This window comes from Salmo salar, chromosome 06, assembly GCF_965601325.2.
Source record: "Salmo salar chromosome 06, fSalSal1, whole genome shotgun sequence".
NCBI lineage: Eukaryota > Metazoa > Chordata > Actinopteri > Salmoniformes > Salmonidae > Salmo > Salmo salar.
In genome coordinates this window covers 33,192,255-33,213,957 of record NC_138296.1, presented here as the reverse complement: position 1 = coordinate 33,213,957, position 21,703 = coordinate 33,192,255, and the positions used below count along the sequence as shown (strand labels likewise).

The 21,703-nt window shown below is 46.0% G+C and overlaps 1 pseudogene; it reads left to right on the top strand.

Moving 5' to 3' along the window:
- Window positions 1–13,280: 13,280 nt before the first annotated feature.
- LOC106601464 (somatostatin receptor type 5-like) lies at window positions 13,281–18,160 on the top strand (annotated as a pseudogene).
- The last annotated feature ends 3,543 nt before the right edge of the window (window positions 18,161–21,703 follow it).

Here is a 21,703-nt window from a genome sequence, read left to right as displayed (position 1 = left end):
CCCCGCTCCACCCTCGTCGTTGCCCACTTCGGTAGCGCCCCTGGCTGCTCCGGAAGACTAGTAGGCGCACCTGACTTCGCCCGACTGGCGGGCGTCTCTGACTGTGGCCGGCTGGCGGGCCACTCTGGCTGATCCTGGCAGTCGGCCCACTCTGGCAGCTCCGGGCAGTCGGGCCAGTCTGGCAGCTCCGGGCAGTCGGGCCAGTCTGGTAGCTCCGGGCAGTCGGGCCACTCTGGCAGCTCCGGGCAGTCGGGCCACTCTGGCAGCTCCGGGCAGTCGGGCCACTCTGGCAGCTCCGGGCAGTCTGGCCACTCTGGCAGCTCCGGGCAGTCTGGCCACTCTGGCAGCTCCGGGCAGTCTGGCCACTCTGGCATCTCCGGGCAGTCTGGCCACTTTGGCATCTCCGGGCAGTCTGGCCACTCTGGCATCTCCGGGCAGTCTGGCCACTCTGGCATCTCCGGGCAGTCTGGCCACTCTGGCATCTCCAGGCAGTCTGGCCACTCTGAAATCTCCGGGCAGTCTGGCCACTCTGGCAGCTCCTGAGTAGTGAGTGACTCTGGCGGCTCCTGACTGGCGGGCGGCTCTGGCGACTCCTGACTGGCGGGCAGCTCTGGCGACTCCTGACTGGCGGGCAGCTCTGGCGACTCCTGACTGGCGGGCAGCTCTGGCGACTCTTGACTGGCGGGCAGCTCTGGCGACTCTTGACTGGCAGGCAGCTCTGGCGACTCTTGACTGACGGGGAGCTCTGGCGACTCTTGACTGGCGGGGAGCTCTGGCGACTCTTGACTGACGGACAGTTCTGGCGACTCTTGACTGGCGGGGCTGGACTGACGCACTAGAAGCCTTGTGCGTGGAGCTGGTACTGGACGTGCCAGCCCGGAGACACGCATCTCAAGGCTAGTGTGTGTAACGGGAAACACCGGACTGTAGAGGCGCACTGGCGGTCTAAAGTGCAGGGTTGGCATCACCCCTGCTGGCTCGATGCCTACTTTCCCCTGGCACATGCGGGGTGCTGGTACTGAGCATACTGGCCTGAAAATACCAGGCCTTATCATAGCACCTAACACAAAGCACGGGACCTGTCCAGTCTGTCTACCTCTAAAAAGGGTACGGGGCGCTGGCCTGGGTCTCCAGTCTTGCCCCGTCAAACAGCCCTTGTGCCCCCCCCTAAAAAATTATTGGGGGTGCCTCTCGGGCTCCCTTACCAGTCGTTTTCCCCAGTCCTCGCCAGAACTCTTCCGCTGCTTGGTACTGGTTAGGTGGGGAATTCTGTCACGAAATTCGTCGTGGTGTTGAAGGGAAGACCAAAATGCAGCGGGTATGTGGATACTCATTCTTTTAATGGGAAAAAAACTAACAGCATCCACAGGAAAAAATCAAAACAATAAACAGTACTCACGGCTAACAACAGTGTGGCAGGCTCAACAAGCAGTGCTCACAAATAATTCCCCACAAACACACAGACAAACACACCCAACTAATATAGGACTCCCAATCAAAGGCAACACCACACACCTGCCTTCAATTGGAAGTCCACCCCAATTAACTATACATAGAACAACCCAACCTAGACAGAACATACAAAACACACTCCTTCTGCCACGCCCTGACCAAAACTTATACACCTACTCCACCTGCTGGTCAGGACGTGACATCGACTGAATGTTAGCATGGGAAAAACTAGTGATCTAAGCAACTTTGAGCGTGGTATCATTCCAAGATGGCGTAGCAGTCAGGCGTCTTTGTCTTCGTCCTGTCGTGTCCCGTGTATATATCTTTTTCCTTCGCATTTTCTTCGCATATATTTCGTATATATTTTTAAAATATGTTTTAACCTCAACTCCAACATACTTTCCTGCAACCCGCCTCACCCAATGTGGTATGGATCTGCTATTTTCTTTACTCTAGAACCAGAACCCCGAACAGAAGCTATCCAGCTAACTAGCTACAAGCTAGTAGTCAGCTAGCCACTGCTAGTGGTCATCAGCTAACCTTTAGCCCGGACAACTCCTGCCAGTCTGCACAACGCGATTCAACCCAGAGCATACCGGACCCTTTTTCCCCACATCTCCGGATTCCTACCACAAGCTCTGAACCTTTTCACCTGGATCCTCGCAGCTAGCTAGCTGCTATCTGAGTTGCTACTCCTGGCTAACGTCTCTGTCCCGAAGCAAGCACCAATTAGCCTGGAGCTAGCCTATGCTAGGCCCATTTCCCGGCTAGCTGAAGAGGTCCATCAGCCACTCCTTGGGCTACAATACCTATTTTGCCAATTGGCCTGGACCCCTTTTACTGCCGATACAGAGCCCCGCCGATCCTTCGCCACTGGTCTATGGTCTATGATGATATCGAATTTCTAGCTGCAGACTATTAATTAATATCAAAGACTTGTTATTATTCTGTCGATATCGATAGTCTAAAAGTTTAACCACGTGGTATGGTTAAACTTCAGTAGAGGAATGCATGGTCAAACCTTGGCTCTCTCTTCTGAGGTAAGCTGGTCCGGTGAAAGAAACCCTGGGTGGGGGTTTTATTCGGAATGACAGAAAAAGGCTGTCTCATGACGCCAGGTCTCGTCTGTTCATGGGGGTGTGCCGATGACTTGGTAAAACTTTAAACAGAAAATACAATTCTCTCACATTAACCTGTTAGGGCTAGGGGGCAGTATTGACACAGCCGGATAAAAAACATACCCGATTTAATCTGGTTACTACTCCTGTCCAGTAACTAGAATATGCATATAATTATTGGCTTTGGATAGAAAACACCCAAAGTTTCTAAAACTGTTTGAATGGTGTCTGTGAGTATAACAGAACTCATATGGCAGGCCAAAACCTGAGAAGATTCCATGCAGGAAGTGGCATGTCTGACAAATTGTGTTTCATTGTGGCTCTTTTTATTGAAGACTGAGGATCTTTGCAATAACGTGACACTTCCTACGGCTCCCATAGGCTCTCAGAGCCCGGGAAAAAGCTGAACGATATCGAGGCAGCCTCTGGCTGAAACACTTTATCGCGTTTGGCAGGTGGCCGATCAGAGTACTATGGGCTTAGGCGCGTGCCCGAGTCGACCGAATGCTTTATTTTCTTTCGTCTGTTTACCTAAACGCAGATTCCCGGTCGGAATATTATTGCTTTTTTATGAGAAAAATTGCATAAAAATTGATTTTAAACAGCGGTTGACATGCTTCGAAGTACGGTAATGGAATATTTAGAATTTTTTTGTCACGAATTGCGCCATGCTCGTCACCCTTATTTACCCTTTCGGATAGTGTCTTGAACGCACAAACAAAACGCCGCTGTTTGGATATAACTATGGATTATTTTGAACCAAACCAACATTTGTTATAGAAGTAGAAGTCCTGGGAGTGCATTCTGATGAAGACAGCAAAGGAAATAACATTTTTCTTATAGTAAATCTGACTTTGATGAGTGCTAAACTTGCTGGGTGTCTAAATAGCTAGCCCTGTGATGCCGGGCTATCTACTGAGAATATTGCAAAATGTGCTTTCACCGAAAAGCTATTTTAAAATCGGACATATCGAGTGCATAGAGGAGTTCTGTATCTATAATTCTTAAAATAATTGTTATGCTTTTTGTGAACTTTTATCGTGAGTAATTTAGTAAATTCACCGGCAGTGTTCGGTGGGAATGCCAGTCACATGCTAGTCACATGCTAATGTAAAAAGCTGGTTTTTGATATAAATATGAACTTGATTGAACAAAACATGCATGTATTGTATAACATAATGTCCTAGGGTTGTCATCTGATGAAGATCATCAAAGGTTAGTGCTACATTTAGCTGTGGTTTGGGTTTATGTGACATTATATGCTAGCTTGAAAAATGGGTGTCTGATTATTTCTGGCTGGGTACTCTGCTGACATAATCTAATGTTTTGCTTTCGTTGTAAAGCCTTTTTGAAATCGGACAGTGTGGTTAGATTAACGAGAGTCTTATCTTTAAAATGGTGTAAAATAGTCATATGTTTGAAAAATTGAAGTTTTTGCATTTTTGAGGAATTTGAATAACGCGCCACGGGATTACACTGGCTGTTGAGTAGGTGGGACGCGTCCCACCTAGCCCATAGAGGTTAACATCTTACCAGCGTCTCAACATATTCCAAATAGTTTTAATCTTATTAAATCATTGTATACAACCATTTAGATGCAAGTCCCATATCTGAGGCTATTATATAAACCTTAGTATGGTAATATGGCAATATTGTCTCTAATGAGTATCACAAAATTGTACCAAGCGGACCAGTTCGTAGCTGGATTCTTCACCGATCTTTTATACCTTCTCCAGAACATAAATGTCGTTCGGTTCTCCAATTCTGTGAGGTGGAAAAATCCTTTGTTCTCTCCATGAAAACACTCTGTCTCATAATACTGGGGCCATGAGGCAGGACATTCTCCTTTGGAATTGTACGACCGCCTTTACACAGCCTTGTGTCAGAAGTATAGAGGTCGGGGGAGGGTGCATAGAAAACCCAGAGGGCAATGTCATGACACCCCCCATCTATCGTCAAAGCTCGTACTGTTAGGTGACCTAAACTGGGGAATGCTTAACACCCCGGCCGTCCTACAATCTAAGCTAGATGTACTCAATCTCACACAAATGATCAATGAACCTACTAGGTACAACCCCAAATCCGTAAACACGGGCACCGTCATAGATATCATCCTAACCAACCTGCCCTCCAAATACACCTCTGCGGTCTTCAACCAGGATCTCTGCGATCACAGCCTCATTGCCTGCGTCCGTAATGGGTCTGCGGTCAAACGACCACCCCTCATCACTGTCAAACGCTCCCTAAAACACCTCAGCGAGTAGGCCTTTTTAATCGACCTGACCCGGGTATCCTGGAAGGATATTGACCTCATTCCATCAGTAGAGGATGCCTGGTTATTCTTTAAAAATGCTTTCCTCACCATCTTAAATAAGCATGCCCCATTCAAAAAATTTTGAACCAGGAACAGATTTAGTCCTTGGTTCACTCCAGACCTGACTGCCCTTGACCAGCACAAAAACATCCAGTGGCGTTCTGCATTAGCATCGAATTGCCCCCGCGATATGCAACTTTTCAGGGCAGTTAGGAACCAATATGCACAGGCAGTTAGGAAAGCAAAGGCTAGCTTTTTCAAACAGAAATGTGCATCCTGTAGCACAAACTCCAAAAAGTTTTGGGACACTGTAAAGTCCATGGAGAATAAGAGAACCTCCTCCCAGCTGCCCACTGCACTGAGGCTAGGAAACATTGTCACCACCGATAAATCAATGATAATTGAGAATTTCAATAAGCATTTTTCTACGGCTGGCCATGCTTCCCACCTGGCTACCCCTACCCGGTCAACAGGCCTGCACCCCCACAGCAACTTGCCCAAGCCTCCCCCATTTTTCCTTCACCCAAATCCAGATAGCTGGTGTTCTGAAAGAGCTGCAAAATCTGGATCCCTACAAATCAGCCGGGCTAGACAATCTGGACCCTCTCTTTCTAAAAGTATCTGCCGCAATTGTTGCAAACCCTATTACTAGCCTGTTCAACCACTATTTCGTATATCGTCTCAGATACCCAAAGATTGGAAAGTTCATCCCCCTCTTCAAAGGAGGAGACACTCTAGACCCAAACTGTTACAGACCTATATCTATCCTACCATGCCTTCCTAAGGTCTTCGAAATCCAAATTAACAAACAGATCACCGAACATTTAGAATCCCACCATACCTTCTCCGCTATGAAATCTGGTTTCCAAGCTGGTCATGTGTGCACCTCAGCCACGCTCAAGGTCCTAAACAATATTATAACCGCCATCGATAAGAGACAATACTGTGCAGCTGTATTCATCAACCTGGCCAAGGCTGTCGACTCTGTCAATCACCACATTCTTATCGGCAGACTCAACAGCCTTGGATTTTCAAATTATTGCCTCGCCTGGTTCACCAACTACTTAGACAGAGTTCAGTGTGTCAAATCGTAGGGCCTGTTGTCCGGACCTCTGGCAGTCTCTAGGGGGGTGCCACAGGGTTCAATTCTCGGGCCGACTCTTTTCTCTGTATACATCAATGATGTCGCTCTTGCTGCTGGTGATTCTCTGATCCACCTCTATGCAGATGACACCATTCTGTATACTTCTAGCCCTTCTTTGGACACTGTGTTAACTAACCTCCAGACAAGCTTCAATGCCATACAACTCTCCTTCCGTGGCCTCCAACTGCTCTTAAATGTAAATAAAACTAAATGCATGCTCTTCAACCGATCGCTGTCCGCACCTGCCCGCCCATCCAGCATCACTTCTCTGGACGGTTCTGACTTAGAATATGTGGACAACTACAAATACCTAGGTGTCTGGTTAGATTGTAAACTCTCCTTCCAGACTCACATCAATCATCTCCAATCCAAAATCAAATCTAGAATCGGCTTCATATTTCGCAACAAAGCATCCTTCACTCATGCTTCCAAACATACCCTCGTAAAACTGACTATCCTACCGATCCTTGACTTTGGCGATGTCATTTACAAAAAAGCCTTCAAAACTTTACTCAGCAAATTGGATGTAGTCTATCAAAGTGCCATCCGTTTTGTCACCAAAGCCCCATATACTACCCACCACTGCGACCTATATGCTCTCGTTGGCTGGCCCTCGCTTCATATTCGTCGCCAAACACACTGGCTCCAGGTCATCTGTAAGTCTTTGCTGGGTAAAGCCCCACCTTATCTCAGCTCACTGGTCACCATAGCAGCACTCACCCATAGCACGCTCTCCAACAGGTATATTTCACTGGTCACTCCCAAAGCCAATTCCTCCGTTGGCCGCCTTTCCTTCCAGTTCTCTGCTGTCAATGACTGGAACGAATTGCAAAAATCACTGAAGCTGGAGACTCATATCTCCCTCTCTAACTTTAAGCACCAGCTGTCAGAGCAGCTCACAGATCACTGCACCTGTACATAGCCCATCTGTAAATAGCCCATCCAATTACCTCATCCCCATACTGTTTTTTTTTTTTTTGCTCCTTTGCACCCCTGTATCTCTACTTGCACATTAATCTTCTGCACATCTATCACTCCAGTGTTTAATTGCTAAATTGTAATTATTTCACCACTATGGCCTATTTATTGCCTTACCTCCCTCATCTTACCTCATTTGCACACACTGTATATATACTTTTCCATTGTGTTATTGACTGTATGTTTGTTTATTCTATGTGTAACTGTGTTATTGTTTGTGTCGCACTGCTTTGCTTTATCTTGGCCAGGTCGCAGTTGTAAATGAGAACTTGTTCTCAACTGGCCTACCTGGTTAAATAAAGGTGAAATAAAAATGTAAATTAAAGTATGACCGTCGGTGCCAGGCGCGCCAGATCCAGTATTTCAGAAACAGCTGCCCTCCTGGGCTCTTCACGCACGACAGTGTCTAGGGTTTATTGAGAATGGTGAACACACAAAAAACATCAAGTCAGCGGCAATCCTGTGGGCAAAAACAACACATTGATTAGAGGTCAAAGGTCAATGGCAAGCTAACAGACGGGCCACGAACAGGCAAATAACGGTGCAGTACAACAGTGCTGTGTATCTCGAAATGCACATTTTGTCAATCCTTGTCACGGATGGGCTATTGCAGCAGACAACCACACCGGGTTCCACACCTATCAGCTAAAAACGAAGCGACTCCAGTGGGCACGCTATCACAAACACTGGACTATTGAGGAGTGGAAAAACATTGCCTGTTCTGACAAATCCCAGGATTTGGTGTAAGCAGCATGAGTCCATGGCCTCACCCTGCCTGTTGTCAACGGTACATGCTGGTGGTGTTGGTGTGGTATGGGGAATGTTTTCCTGGCACACGTTAGGTCCCTCGATAACATTTGAGCAATGTTTCCATGCCCCAAATAATTCAGGCTGTTCTGGAGGCAAAGGGGGGTTAGACCCAGTACTAGATGAGTGTACCCAATAAACCGTGTATGATCATGTGCATTAGTGATCATCTTTAAGAGGCATGTGTCTTCTGTTCTTCCCAGCTTTGGAACACAATTGATCTGGCAGAGAGGGCTTATTACGTGGATGCAGCTCTGAAGTAGTCACTTAGCATTTATGTCTCTTTTCCCATGGCAGCTCCGCACTGACGCACTGACTGGCCAGACTCATTCAGAAATATTTGTCTTCCGAGTGGCAGTAAAAGAGAATGACATTGATTAAAAGACGTGTGTGTTCTTCATTCATACTATATTCCTGCCTTCCCCATGGTACCCTGACCAGCTCAGAACCCCAATTTGTAAATGTAATAGTCTTTAGATTTTTTTTTAAAGGCTGGTCCACAGGTCCTGAGCTGCCCTTCTCTGTGCAGAGAAGAGAAATGCTGGAGATAAGAGAGAGCCTTCAGAGAAAAACAGTCCAATCGTGCAAAGACCATTCCACTAACAATATGTTAATAACTGAAGAAAATCCAGGCATTAGTGACAATGTTATGTTCATAAGCCAAGGATAAAGATAAATGCAATGGCTTCCCTCTCTTCTCCATGTGGAGCTGAAGACTTCAGAGCGTGATCTTGTTAGCCTGTCATGTGTGCCCTTTATTTGGTTCTGTTTGATTTATGGCAGCAATCCCAACGCATTCCTTCTCCCTGGTGTCTCCGCAGCTCGGGGAAACCAGCACCAATGTTGGAGGATGGTAAATGTATGCACCTCGCATGAAAATAATCAAACAATTTAGAATATAGAAATTGTGCGATGGAGGAAAATGCTCTTAGTCAAAATGAAACATTTAAGAAATATACACTGAGTGTACAAAACATTAAGAACACCTTCCTAATATTGAGTTGCATCCCCTTTTGCCCTCATAACAGCCTCAATTCGTCAGGGCATGGACTCTACAAGGTGTCGAATGTGGATGGATGTCCTTTATGTGGTGGACCATTCTTGATACACACGGGAAACTGTTGAGAATGAAAAACCCAGCAGCGTTGAAGTGGATTTAACAAGTGACATAAATAAGGGATCACAGCTTTCACCTGGAGTCACCTGATCAGTTTGTCCTAATGTTTTGTACACTCAGTGTATATACTGTATAATATTTCTCTTCAACCCCTAAAACATCTGTTTATCTCTCACGTTCCTTTGCCAGTACATTTTCACAGTTGGTCTTTCTTCATGTAGCTCCCTCAGATCAGAACCTGAGCGTCAGTGAGGTGGAAAGCCTGCTTTGAATCTGCTTCACCTCAGCTTCCAGATTTTGAAGTGATGATGACCTTTTAGTGAACTGAGGAAACAGTCGGAGTGTTTGATGAACCCTATCAATGAGCTCAGCTCACGTCTGTGCTATTATAAGTAGGGTTTTGATTTTCCTGAAAAAAATTCATTCAATTACATTTCCAAAAACAGAGAAAATATTATTATGCATATTTCATAGACAGAAATGAATAGATTTGAAAACCATGATAATATGCTAAATGGGATTACATTTAACTGTGGTGATAGATATGACATGTTCTAACCCACTTGGTACAGATGTCCGTTCAACTACTATTTTTTATGTATATTTTGTTGAATTGTCAACTAATGTGAAGTCAACATGAAATAAAAAAAAATGCACCATGACATTGGATTTACGTTAAAAGTTTGGTGAAAAAAAATACAAAATTCCCTTACGTTGATGACGTTGATGACTTTTTGCAAATCTAATCAGTTTTCCAAGTTAATTCAACATCATCACATGTATTTATTTTTATGACATGGAAACAACCTTGATTCAACCAGTTTTTGCCCAGTGGGAAGTCCCTAGAATTCATGTGTATGTGTCCATTTTGTAGTTCAGTACATCCATTGCTGACCAAATACCTCTCTTGTGATGATGGTACCTATGACACAGGATCAAGTACCAAGGGACAAAGGATGACCTGCTTGACCCAGGTCATTATGTTAAATCAATACATAATCTTCTTTTTAATAAAAAAAAAAAAAAAAAAAGTCAGATTTTTGCAAGTGATTTAAAACTATATACATTGCTGTTATTGCTTCTGAGCATAAAGAGATGAATCCAGGGCCATTCCTGTCTGTGTTTTCATGGGATCTACACAGTATGATGGAAGGAGGTAGATAGAGAGAGAGAAAGCCAGGTGTTAATTTGTTCCAGAACCCCTACACGTCATCAGTAGTGGATGTTTACCCAGCGTGGCATTGCGACTCCACAGCTAGATACGAAAAGGGCCCTCCTGTCACAATTGTCGTAGTGATGGGACCAAAATGCAGCAGGGAGTGTATACTCATCTTCTTTATTGACGGGAAAAGAAGGAAAAACCAAACAAACACGTATACAAAAATAACAAAACGATGAACAACAGTCTTGAAGGCAACACAGCAATCCAAGAACAATCTCCCACAAACACTAAACCAAACACATACCCATATATAGGACTCTCAATCAGAGGCAACTAGAAAACACCTGCCTCCAATTGAGAGTCCAACCCCAATAAACTAGACATAGAAATACAAAAGACTACAGTCCACATAGAAATACAAACATAGAACATAACCCCAAAAACCCGGAACTAACTAAACAAACGCCCTACTAAATAAATCACCACCCCGAACCACATAAACAAAATACCCTCTACCACATCCTGACCAAACTACAATAACAAATAACCCTTATACTGGTCAGGACGTGACAGTAACCCCCTAAAGGTGCAGACCCCAGATGCACCTCATAAATATATATTTAAAAAAAAAAACAACAACAACAAATCCCCCTAAACTAAAGGGAGGGAAGGGAGGGTGGCTGCCTACACCCCCCCTCCCCAACCCACCTATACAGGAGGTGGTTCTGGCTCCGGCCTACTGTCCTCCAGACTGTAGACAAAGTCTCTAGGTTCTGGACCGTAGGCAGACTCACTCAGTTCCGGGTCGTAGGCCGACTCACTCAGTTCCAGATCGTAGGCCGACTCACTCAGTTCACAACTGCAGGCAGACTCATTCAGTTCACAGTTAATTTCCATCTCACCCTGTTCCGGGTCGCAGGCAGACTCCCTCGGTTCCGGGTCGCAGGCAGACTCCCTCGGTTCCGGGTCGCAGGCAGACTCCCTCGGTTCCGGACTGCACACTGTTGCCGGATACTCTGGACTGCACACTGTTGCCGGATACTCTGGACTGCACACTGTTGCCGGATACTCTGGACTGCACACTGTTGCCGGATACTCTGGACTGCACACTGTTGCCGGATACTCTGGACTGCACACTGTTGTCGGATCCTCTGGACGGGGCACTGTTGTCGGATCCTCTGGACGGGGCACTGTCTCCGAACTCTCGAGGCTGGGCTGACGCACTGGAAGCCTGATGCGTGGGGCTGGTAGAGGAGGTACCAGGCTGGAGACACGCACCCTAGGGCTAGTGCGGGAAGCAGGAACCGGCCGAGAGGAACTACTATTACGCACTATAAGCCTGATGCGTGGTGCTGGAACTGCCAGTTTGAAACCACACACCCCATGGCTAGTGCGAGGAGCGGGAACAGGCTGAATAGGACTAGGCTGACTCATTGGAAGCTTGATCTGTGGTGCTGGTACTGGTCGTGCCAGACTGGAGGTACGCACTTCCGGGTCAGCACGAGAGGCGGGAACTGGACAGACTGGGCCCTGGAGGCGCACAGGTGGTCTTGATCGCACCTCCTGCACAACCCGTCCTGGCTGGATGGAACTAGCAGCCCTGTACAAGCGGGGTGCTAGTACAGGGCGAACTGGGCTGTGCAGGGGCTTGATGGTTACCGTGCGTAGAGCGGGCGTAGGGTAGCCTGGTCCTAGGAGGCGTACCGGCAACCAGACGCGCTGCGCAGGCATCCTCGTACCAGGCTGGATGCCCACTCTAGCACGGCATCTGCGAGGGGCTGGAATAACACGCACCGGACTGTGCGTGCGTATGGGCGAGATCGTGCGCACTTCTTCATAAGTCGGCGCCCTCCACTCCATACACTTCTCCATATAAACACGGGGAGCTGGCTTAGGGCTCACCCTTGGCCCAGCCAAACTACCCGTGTGCCCCCCCAAAATAATTATTGGGGTTGCCTCTCGTGCTTCTCCCTCAGCGCGTACATAGCCTCGTACCAACGCCTCTCTGCCTTAGCTTCCTCGATTTCCTCCCTTGGGCAACGGTATTCCCCAGCCTGGTGCCAAGGTCCAGCCCCGTCCAGAATCTCCTGCCAGGTCCATTTCTCCCGCCAGTCCATATCGAATTCCCATTGCTCCTTACTCCGCTGCTTGGTCCTTGGTTGGTGGGAGATTCTGTCACAACTGTCGTAAGGAGAGGACCAAAATGCAGCAGGAAAGTGTATACTCATCTTCTTTATTGACGAACCACATAAACAAAATACCCTCTGCCACGTCCTGACCAAACTACAATAACAAATAACCCTTATACTGGTCAGGACGTGACACCTCCGAAGCCTTTGAGCTTACCTGAGCTTTCTCCCGTCTCACATTAACTGTGCACACATACACAAACTCCATATTTACATTCACACAAGTACATACACACCGATGACAGCATATGTGTTGGCAGAAGAGCTACACATAGTGGTCTGTGGTGCACCAGAGTACCTAGTTCCCAATAAAATGTAAATTATTAGGCCCAGCAGTGGCTGTTTGTGGGAACACACTCTGTTTCATTTGTCTGGGGGGTCAATAGCCACAAAGAGAAGCCAAACACAGGTGTTGCGATCTGGTCAATTTCTCTACATGCCCTCACTCCTTGTCTGGCCTTAATTATTTCCTGTCTGACTCATGCTGGGCTGCGTACCTAGTGACATTCCGTTTGGGTGTCCTTTTTCATAATTTCATACTTATCATTTAATTTAACCTCCACCACCTGCTCATTTTTGTTTTGTTTCATCTTCCACGCTCATTGTTTTCCCCAGCTCTTCATTTGTCTTGATATTTGTTTTAACAGCAGCTTTTCACACAGCCAGACACTGACGTCTTCTTCTCTCATGTACCTCATGCTTCTGGGAATTTACCAAACAAGGCTTTCACCTGAATGAAGTGCAAGAACACAATTAAAGCCGTTTGGAAAACCCTCAATGACGTATTGTCTGGCTACTATTGTGCCTTGGCCCTGAAAGAGCCCATAAGAGGCATAAAAGACATAAAGCCACTGTCAAGTCTGTCACATCCCTTTTAAGGTCCCTTTTAATTTGTGTCTCTCCTTCTCTCCATTGAGCTGCAGATGCTTCTCAATAAAACATGAGATATGAAAGATCTCCTCAGTTTAATAAGTCTTTCTGGTCTCTCCACAGGACAGATGGGTGGGAGTTGAGAGAGACAGACAGACATCCCCCTGCTCCTCCATCTCTCCTGCCTGGACTTCTGCTCACCGCCCCCTCAGAGATGGCAGAGGACATGTGGGAGAACAGCACAGTCCCCAGCCCTTACCCCGACCTCCCCCTGTCTTTGCTACTATGCAACGACACCCTCCTCAATGACACCCTCCTCAATGACACCCTCTTCAACTGTATCAACTCCACCAACATTCCAGAGATGCCATTAGGACCCAGTGTAGCAGGGGTCCTCATCCCACTCATCTACATCATCGTCTGTGTCATCGGCCTGGGCGGCAACAGCCTGGTTATACACATTGTGCTGCACTACTCCAAGACGGAGTCTGTGACTAACATCTATATCCTGAACCTGGCCATCGCTGATGAGCTCTTCATGCTGGGCCTGCCCTTCCTGGCTGTCCAGAACACCCTCCAGTTTTGGCCCTTTGGCTCCTTTATGTGCCGCCTGGTCATGACCGTGGACTCCATCAACCAGTTCACCTCCATCTTCTGCCTGACCGTAATGAGCATTGACCGCTACCTGGCAGTGGTCCATCCCATATGCTCCTCCAAGTGGCGGCGGCCCCAGGTGGCCAAGGTGGTCAATGGCACAGTGTGGGCCATCTCCTTCCTGGTGGTCCTGCCTGTGGTAATCTTCGCCAACGTCCACAAGACGGGCGGCACCTGCAATATCTCCTGGCCTCGGCCGGCCAACATTTGGCGGGCGGCTTTTATCATCTACACGTCTACAGTGGGTTTCTTCTGCCCACTCCTCATCATCTGCCTCTGCTACCTGCTCATTGTTTTCAAGATCCGCAGCTCTGGCAAGAAGGTCCACGCCACGTCCACCAAGCGCAGGAAGTCGGAGCGCAAGGTAACGCGCATGGTGGTGATTGTGGTGGCCGTGTTCGTCTTCTGCTGGTTGCCCTTCTACGCCCTCAACATCCTCAACCTGCTGGTGTCTCTGCCATCAGAGTACCAGGGCCTCTACTACTTTGTTGTGGTAATGGGCTACGCCAACAGCTGCGCCAACCCCATCGTCTACGGCTTCCTGTCAGAAAACTTTAAGCGGGGCTTCCGCAAGGCCCTGTGTCGCTCCTCACGCAAGGTGGAGAGCCACGACCTGACAGAGCGCCAGCAGCACCAGCAGGAGGAGAGAGGGAGGGTGCTGAAGCCCCGAGAGAGCTTAAGGAGAGTCGTACGAGATGAGGAAGAGGATGATGAAGACAGGGAGGACGTCACAGAAATGACGGAGATCTGTAGGATCGCCCAGAATGGGAACGGACATCCTGAGAGTTCCCAGGCCCTGTTAACACCTCAAGGCGCCAGCTCCAGGGGCATCTGAGCATGAAGCATCCCCAGAAAGGAAAGCCAAAGCTGGTGACATTGGTGGGAAAGGCCCAAGCTTGGGGCCTCCAGCATCCCTGCATAATGGACACACAAATGGGAGTGTCAAACCACTGCCAGAGGAGCCAGTGGAGAAGAACATCTCACTGGAGATAAGCTACCTATAATGTAAAATAACTGGCTCTGAAGTCAGTTACCTGATGGAACTTGCATTAATATTTTGTAGCATTCATGTAATGTCTATGGAATGAGCCACACTAAAGTGTGGCTTTATTTAAATGTACAGCGCTATACACATATAGAGAAGAGAAGCTCTCTGCAAGGCCATAGCACCTTTCATAATTTATTGTTACATTCCTGATCAATGGGGTGGCAGCGTAGCCTAGTGGTTAGAGCATTGGACTAGTAACCAAAAGGTTGCAAGATCAAATCCCTGAGCTGACAAGGTACAAATCTGTTGTTCTACCCCTGAACAAAGCAGTTAACCCATTTTTCCTGACATATCTGATTGTAATTTTATTACATTTTTCCTGCACAATGTGACAATCATTTATATATAGATGAATGTAGCGTCACTTTTATATCCTAGTCATTCATCTCGCTACACCTAAGCTGGAGGAACAGAGGACAGAAGAAAAAGAAGGCACCTTGTGTAGCTTCTATTCCATGCTGTGGTTGTGTTTGTACTGCTGCTATATGGGGGAAGAAAAGGGCTCTGGAAAGAGTTGGCAACTTGGCATCCGGTGACAGTGTCTCATGTTACTGAATATCAAGGTGGAATATATGGTGACAGTGTCTCATGTTACTGAATATCAAGGTGGAATATATGGTGACAGTGTCTCATGTTACTGAATATCAAGGTGGAATATATGGTGACAGTGTCTCGTATTACTGAATATCAAGGTGGAATATCTTGTGACAGTGTCTCATATTACTGAATATCAAGGTGGAATATATGGTGAGAGTGTTCAATTTGCTTGAGGGCATACCAAGGTTGCACATATCTGATTGTTGTTGTGTTGTTGTTCAGCACTTGACCCTCTGGTTTCTGTAACTCAGCCTATATAGTATGCCATTTGAAAGGTCAAGGAACATCAGAGTTCCTATACACTGATTGTTTCTTTTAAGAATGACTTTTTCCTTTTCTTTTGAATGTTATCTGGCAGCTATGACAGCGGAGCCACATTGGAGGCATTGAGGTTGAACAGACAGAGGATATGAGAATATAGACAGATAAAATATGAGCATGAATGGCTGAAATCACGACATTGTAGGGATGGTATCTACAATATCTGACATCTAGGTGATTCATATGACTAAATGTGTAATAAATATATTTGTTTTATCATAGATATTTACTTGGACAACAAAAGGAGCGCAGAATGTAAAAATAGTAGATGTTCTCTTTAGAGGTTTAGTTCATCAGGGGAAAAGACTACTGTAAATCATGCACACACACCAAGCCATGAAAAAGAAACTGGTACTGTAGGTGCACACAAAATATGCATTATTAGACCGTTACACCAGAGTTATCACAAAGCCACAAACCCTCATAAACCAATTTGCCCAGTGGAGTGGAAGGCATTAGGTGAAACCACACTGACCAACACATAAAGTGCCTCTATATTGTTACACTCCACCAACATTGTTGACTCTTGTGCCCCTTTCACTGCATTCAATGATGCAAACAGCACTGTATTGTAGAACGCAGTTAACTCACTTGAACAATGCTATCTGATCTATGATAAATCAATTTCCTCTGCCACACTCCCACACACACACTCTCTCTCACACAGCTGCATTAAGAAGTGTGAAAACATCATGAAAAGGGAATTGTTTCACTAATGCCATGCTTGCAGTTCCGCTGTGCAGACTTGTGACAAGCAGCATGCTGTGAAGTGTTGTGTAATTGCCACTTTCCTGTAAAATATACACTTGTTTACTCGTGCTTCAGTTGTGTACGGGATTATTCTATCATATGTGATTTTTGTTTCCCACTGTTTGTGTGATCTTTCCTCCGTAATAATCAGCGCAGTGCTTTTTGTTGACGGAGGAGAGGCAAGCAGCTGACCACCTGATTGGTCGACGGGTGGTATCTTTATGCAAGGCTAAGAACACAACAGAGCACTGAAAGTCAGAGAATAGGCAGATGTGCCATTTGGTTTGGGATTAAATCTCTCAATCCAAGGGCAACACACATGCATTAACATGTTCTCAGCTAACTATCTGTAGAGGATCATCCTGTTGCGTGGCCATTGCGTTCCAATGGGCCATGCCAAAATACCATCAGTGTTATTGTGCCTCTTCTTTTGATGATGTCTCAAGCATCTCATTGTGCCAATGCAATCTGACATTTTAAGCATTGCTCAAAGAGACAGCTGGGGGATAACAAGTAAATGGTTTGCTGATGGTTTGTGGGAGAAGGGACTGTTCTGGCAGATGAGGTGTGGGAGAAGGGACTGTTCTGGCAGATGAGGTGTGGGAGAAGGGACTGTTCTGGCAGATGAGGTGTGGGAGAAGGGACTGTTCTGGCAGATGAGGTGTGGGAGAAGGGACTGTTCTGGCAGATGAGGTGTGGGAGAAGGGACTGTTCTGGCAGATGAGGTGTGGGAGAAGGGACTGTTCTGGCAGATGAGGTGTGGGAGAAGGGACTGTTCTGGCAGATGAGGTGTGGGAGAAGGGACTGTTCTGGCAGATGAGGTGTGGGAGAAGGGACTGTTCTGGCAGATGAGGTGTGGGAGAAGGGACTGTTCTGGCAGATGAGGTGTGGGAGAAGGGACTGTTCTGGCAGATGAGGTGTGGGAGAAGGGACTGTTCTGGCAGATGAGGTGTGGGAGAAGGGACTGTTCTGGCAGATGAGGTGTGGGAGAAGGGACTGTTCTGGCAGATGAGGTGTGGGAGAAGGGACTGTTCTGGCAGATGAGGTGTGGGAGAAGGGACTGTTCTGGCAGATGAGGTGTGGGAGAAGGGACTGTTCTGGCAGATGAGGTGTGGGAGAAGGGACTGTTCTGGCAGATGAGGTGTGGGAGAAGGGACTGTTCTGGCAGATGAGGTGTGGGAGAAGGGACTGTTCTGGCAGATGAGGTGTGGGAGAAGGGACTGTTCTGGCAGATGAGGTGTGGGAGAAGGGACTGTTCTGGCAGATGAGGTGTGGGAGAAGGGACTGTTCTGGCAGATGAGGTGTGGGAGAAGGGACTGTTCTGGCAGATGAGGTGTGGGAGAAGGGACTGTTCTGACAGATGAGGTGTGGGAGAAGGGACTGTTCTGGCAGATGAGGTGTGGGAGAAGGGACTGTTCTGGCAGATGAGGTGTGGATTTTGTACTCTGCCTGGTGGCTCTTTTCTTGATTGTTATTCTTGAAGTTGCTGTGTTTTGTGCATCAGCAGAAGCCAATCCCTAAATGTAATTGGATTAATAAAATAAAAAGTTGCTCTGGATGAGACCATCTGCTAAGTGGTGTAAAAGTAAAATGTAAAAATAAAGATTTTGTGGCTATGGAAAGGCTGTCTGTTTGATTGACTGTGTTCGTTATCCAAAACAAGTGCAAACAATCCATAACAACCAAAGTCATAATATTTACCCATGGCAAAATGTCTTAACGTAGCCTAATAGTAATCATCATATTTCTTAACATAGATGGAGTTTCTGTGCTTTACTATATACTCCTGGGAGTATAGGCCAGCTCTTAACTCAATCCACTGCTGAAGTACTTCAATAAAATATTTTCAATCCCATTTATTTCCAAACTCGCTTTTCCAAAAGGTCATTTCTGCAAAGATGACAAGCAGCAATGACGAAATCTGTCCCGCCGGTCTCACAATGAAACAGCATGCAGAGCTCACTACACATTGTAACACTCACTACACATTGTAACACTCACTACACATTGTAACACTCACTACACATTGTATTTCTCCTCAAATAAAAATGTAGGTTGACACACGGAAATCATATTTGGCAGAGACATGCCGCTGATTCGTCAACAGACCTTCAGTTGTTTTATATGAGGAAACGATTGGAAGGCATGGACCCCAGGGTTAGCCTCAATTACCATGTGAGAGCAGTAAGCAATGCAGCATGGGACCATAGTGGTATTGATCTACTCTCATTGGGTGAAGGATAACAATCAAAACACACTGATACAGGCAATTCCCCTGTAACAGAATGACACTGAGACTCAGATTTTTCACTTTAAAGTATGCCAAACAAAAACTATTGATTGCAAAGTTAAAACTCCGTGCACAAGGACTACTGTCAACAACTTCCACAGAAAATTTTACAAAAACACATTTACTCGAAGAACAGTGCAGATGTCAAATTTGGTTGCAGAATGACGATAAAATCTGTGACTCCAAATTAAGATTCAAAGATGTCTGCAGAAAGAGTGGAGTGTCAGCTATGATATGACATCTTGAGTTTGAAAAAAATCTATTTTGGTTCAACGCTATGCAAGAGACGGGCTTTTGTAGGCTTTTTTAATGGTTTTCAATGGACAAGAAAGAAGCACAATGTTATTTAGTGAAATTTCATCCATAAACACAAATATAATTTTTTTCTATATTTTATATGACCACGTTTTCATGAATTTGATGATATAATCGTCAAGCCCATTCAAAAGACCAGGGACATGAACACAGAGGTATGATGTAGGAATGGGTCACTTGTACAGGGTATTGAACTACAGTAAGTGAAGTGGTTTAACACCCGATAACAGAATGACGGTAACAGATTGAAGTGTTTAACACCCATTGATCTGTACTGTATTATAATTATGGATTTCATTCTCTCCATGGTGATGCATCCTGAATTTGTACACAAAGGTAGAAAAATGTAATATCCTCCTTTGCATGTTTGGGTATTATTCTACATACTGGCTATTATTCTAGTGCACTCCGCCCTCAAATAAGATTGTCCCGCCCAGAGTACAGCACAGCACAGTACTGTGTACAGCAGTAGAGTAAAGTAGAGTAGGGTACAGTTCAGTACAGTTTAGTACAGTACAGTACAGTACTGTGTACAGCAGTAAAGTAGAGTAGGGTATAGTTCAGTACAGTTTAGTACAGCACAGTACTGTGTACAGCAGTAGAGTAACGTAGAGTAGGGTATAGTTCAGTACAGTACAGTACATTTTAGTACAGTGCATTATAGTATGGTACATTATAGTACAGTATCATACAGAAAATTATACTCTACTCTACTTTAGTGTGCTCTACTGTACTGTACTGACCTATACTCGACTCTACTTTTCTTTACTGTACTGTACACTCTTAGAAAAAAGGGTTCCAAAGGGTTCTTCACCTGTCCCCATAGGATAACCATTTTTGGTTATCTTTGGAAAGGGTTCTCCATGGAACCCAAAATGCTTCTACCTGGATCCAAAAAGGGTTCTTCAAAGGGTTCTCCTATTGGGACAGCCAAATAACCCTTTTAGGTTCTATATAGCATTTTTTTCTGAGAGTGTAATGTGCTCTACTATGCTCTACTGTACTGTAGTGTACTGTGCTATCAAAACTTGTGAAACAGTGATTGGTTCAGATCTGGACCGACCAAATTTCAACTACTTTTCAATGTCCATGGACGTCCGGTATCGGTTGCTGCTCAGTGGTGAGAGGGATGGTTACAGGAAATGGAAAGAGAGGGGGCTTGTGGGTAGGTGTCAGTAACAGCCGGGAGAGGTGACATTAACTGAAGAGAGAGAGAGAGAGAGAGAGAGAGAGAGAGAGAGAACATTTCAATCTGTTTGAAATTCAATGCACGACTGAAGGACCTTACAGATAATTGTATGTGTGGGGTACAGAGATGAGGTAATCATACCTAGGTGTCTGGTTAGACTGTAAACTCTCCTTCCAGACTCACATTAAGCATCTCCAATCCAAAATCAAATCTAGAATCAGCTTCCTATTTCGCAACAAAGCATCCTTCACTCATGCTGCCAAACATACCCTCGTAAAACTGACTATCCTACCAATCCTTGACTTCGGCGATGTCATTTATAAAATAACCTCCAACACTCTACTCAGCAAATTGGATGCAGTCTATCACAGTGCCATCTGTTTTGTCACCAAAGCCCCATATACTACCCACCACTGCGACCTGTATGCTCGCGTTGGCTGGCCCTCGCTTCATATTTGTCGCCAAACCCACTGGCTCCAGGTCATCTATAAGTCTTTGCTAGGTAAAGCTCTGCCTTATCTCAGCTCACTGGTCACCATAGCAGCACCCACCCGTAGCACACGCTCCAGCAGGTATATTTCACTGGTCACCCCCAAAGCCTATTCCTCTGTTGGCCGCCTTTCCTTCCAGTTCTCTGCTGTCAATGACTGAAACGAATTGCAAAAATCACTGAAGCTGGAACTCATATCTCCCTCTCTAACTTTAAGCATCAGCTGTCAGAGCAGCTCACAGATCACTGCATCTGTACATAGCCCATCTGTCAATAGCCCATCCAACTACCTCATCCCCATATTGTTATTTATTTATTTTTTGCTCCTTTGCACCCCAGTATCTATACTTGCCCATTCATTCTCTGCACATCTATCACTCCAGTGTTTAATTGCTAAATTGTAATTACTTCGCCACCATGGCCCATTTATTGCCTTATCTCCCTTATCTCCCACAAAAATATCCTGTGGCGTTCTGCATTAGCATCGAACTGCCCCCGCGATATGCAACTATTCAGAGAAGTTAGAAACCAATACACACAGGCAGTTAGAAATGCCAAGGCTAGCTTTTCAAACAGAAATTTGCTTCCTGCAACTCAAACTCTAAAAAGTTCTGGGACACTGTAAAGTCCATGGAGAATAAGAACACCTCCTCCCAACTGCCCACTGCACTGAGGATAGGAAACTCTGTCACCACCGATAAGCCCACTATAATTGAGAATTTCAATAAGCATTTTTCTACGGCTGGCCATGCTTTCCACCTAACTACCCCTACTGCATTCAACAGCACTGCACCCCCCACAGCTACTCGCCCAAGCCTCCCCCATTTCTCCTTCTCCCAAATCCATTCAGCTGATGTTCTGAAAGAGCTGCAAAATCTGGACCCCTACAAATCAGCTG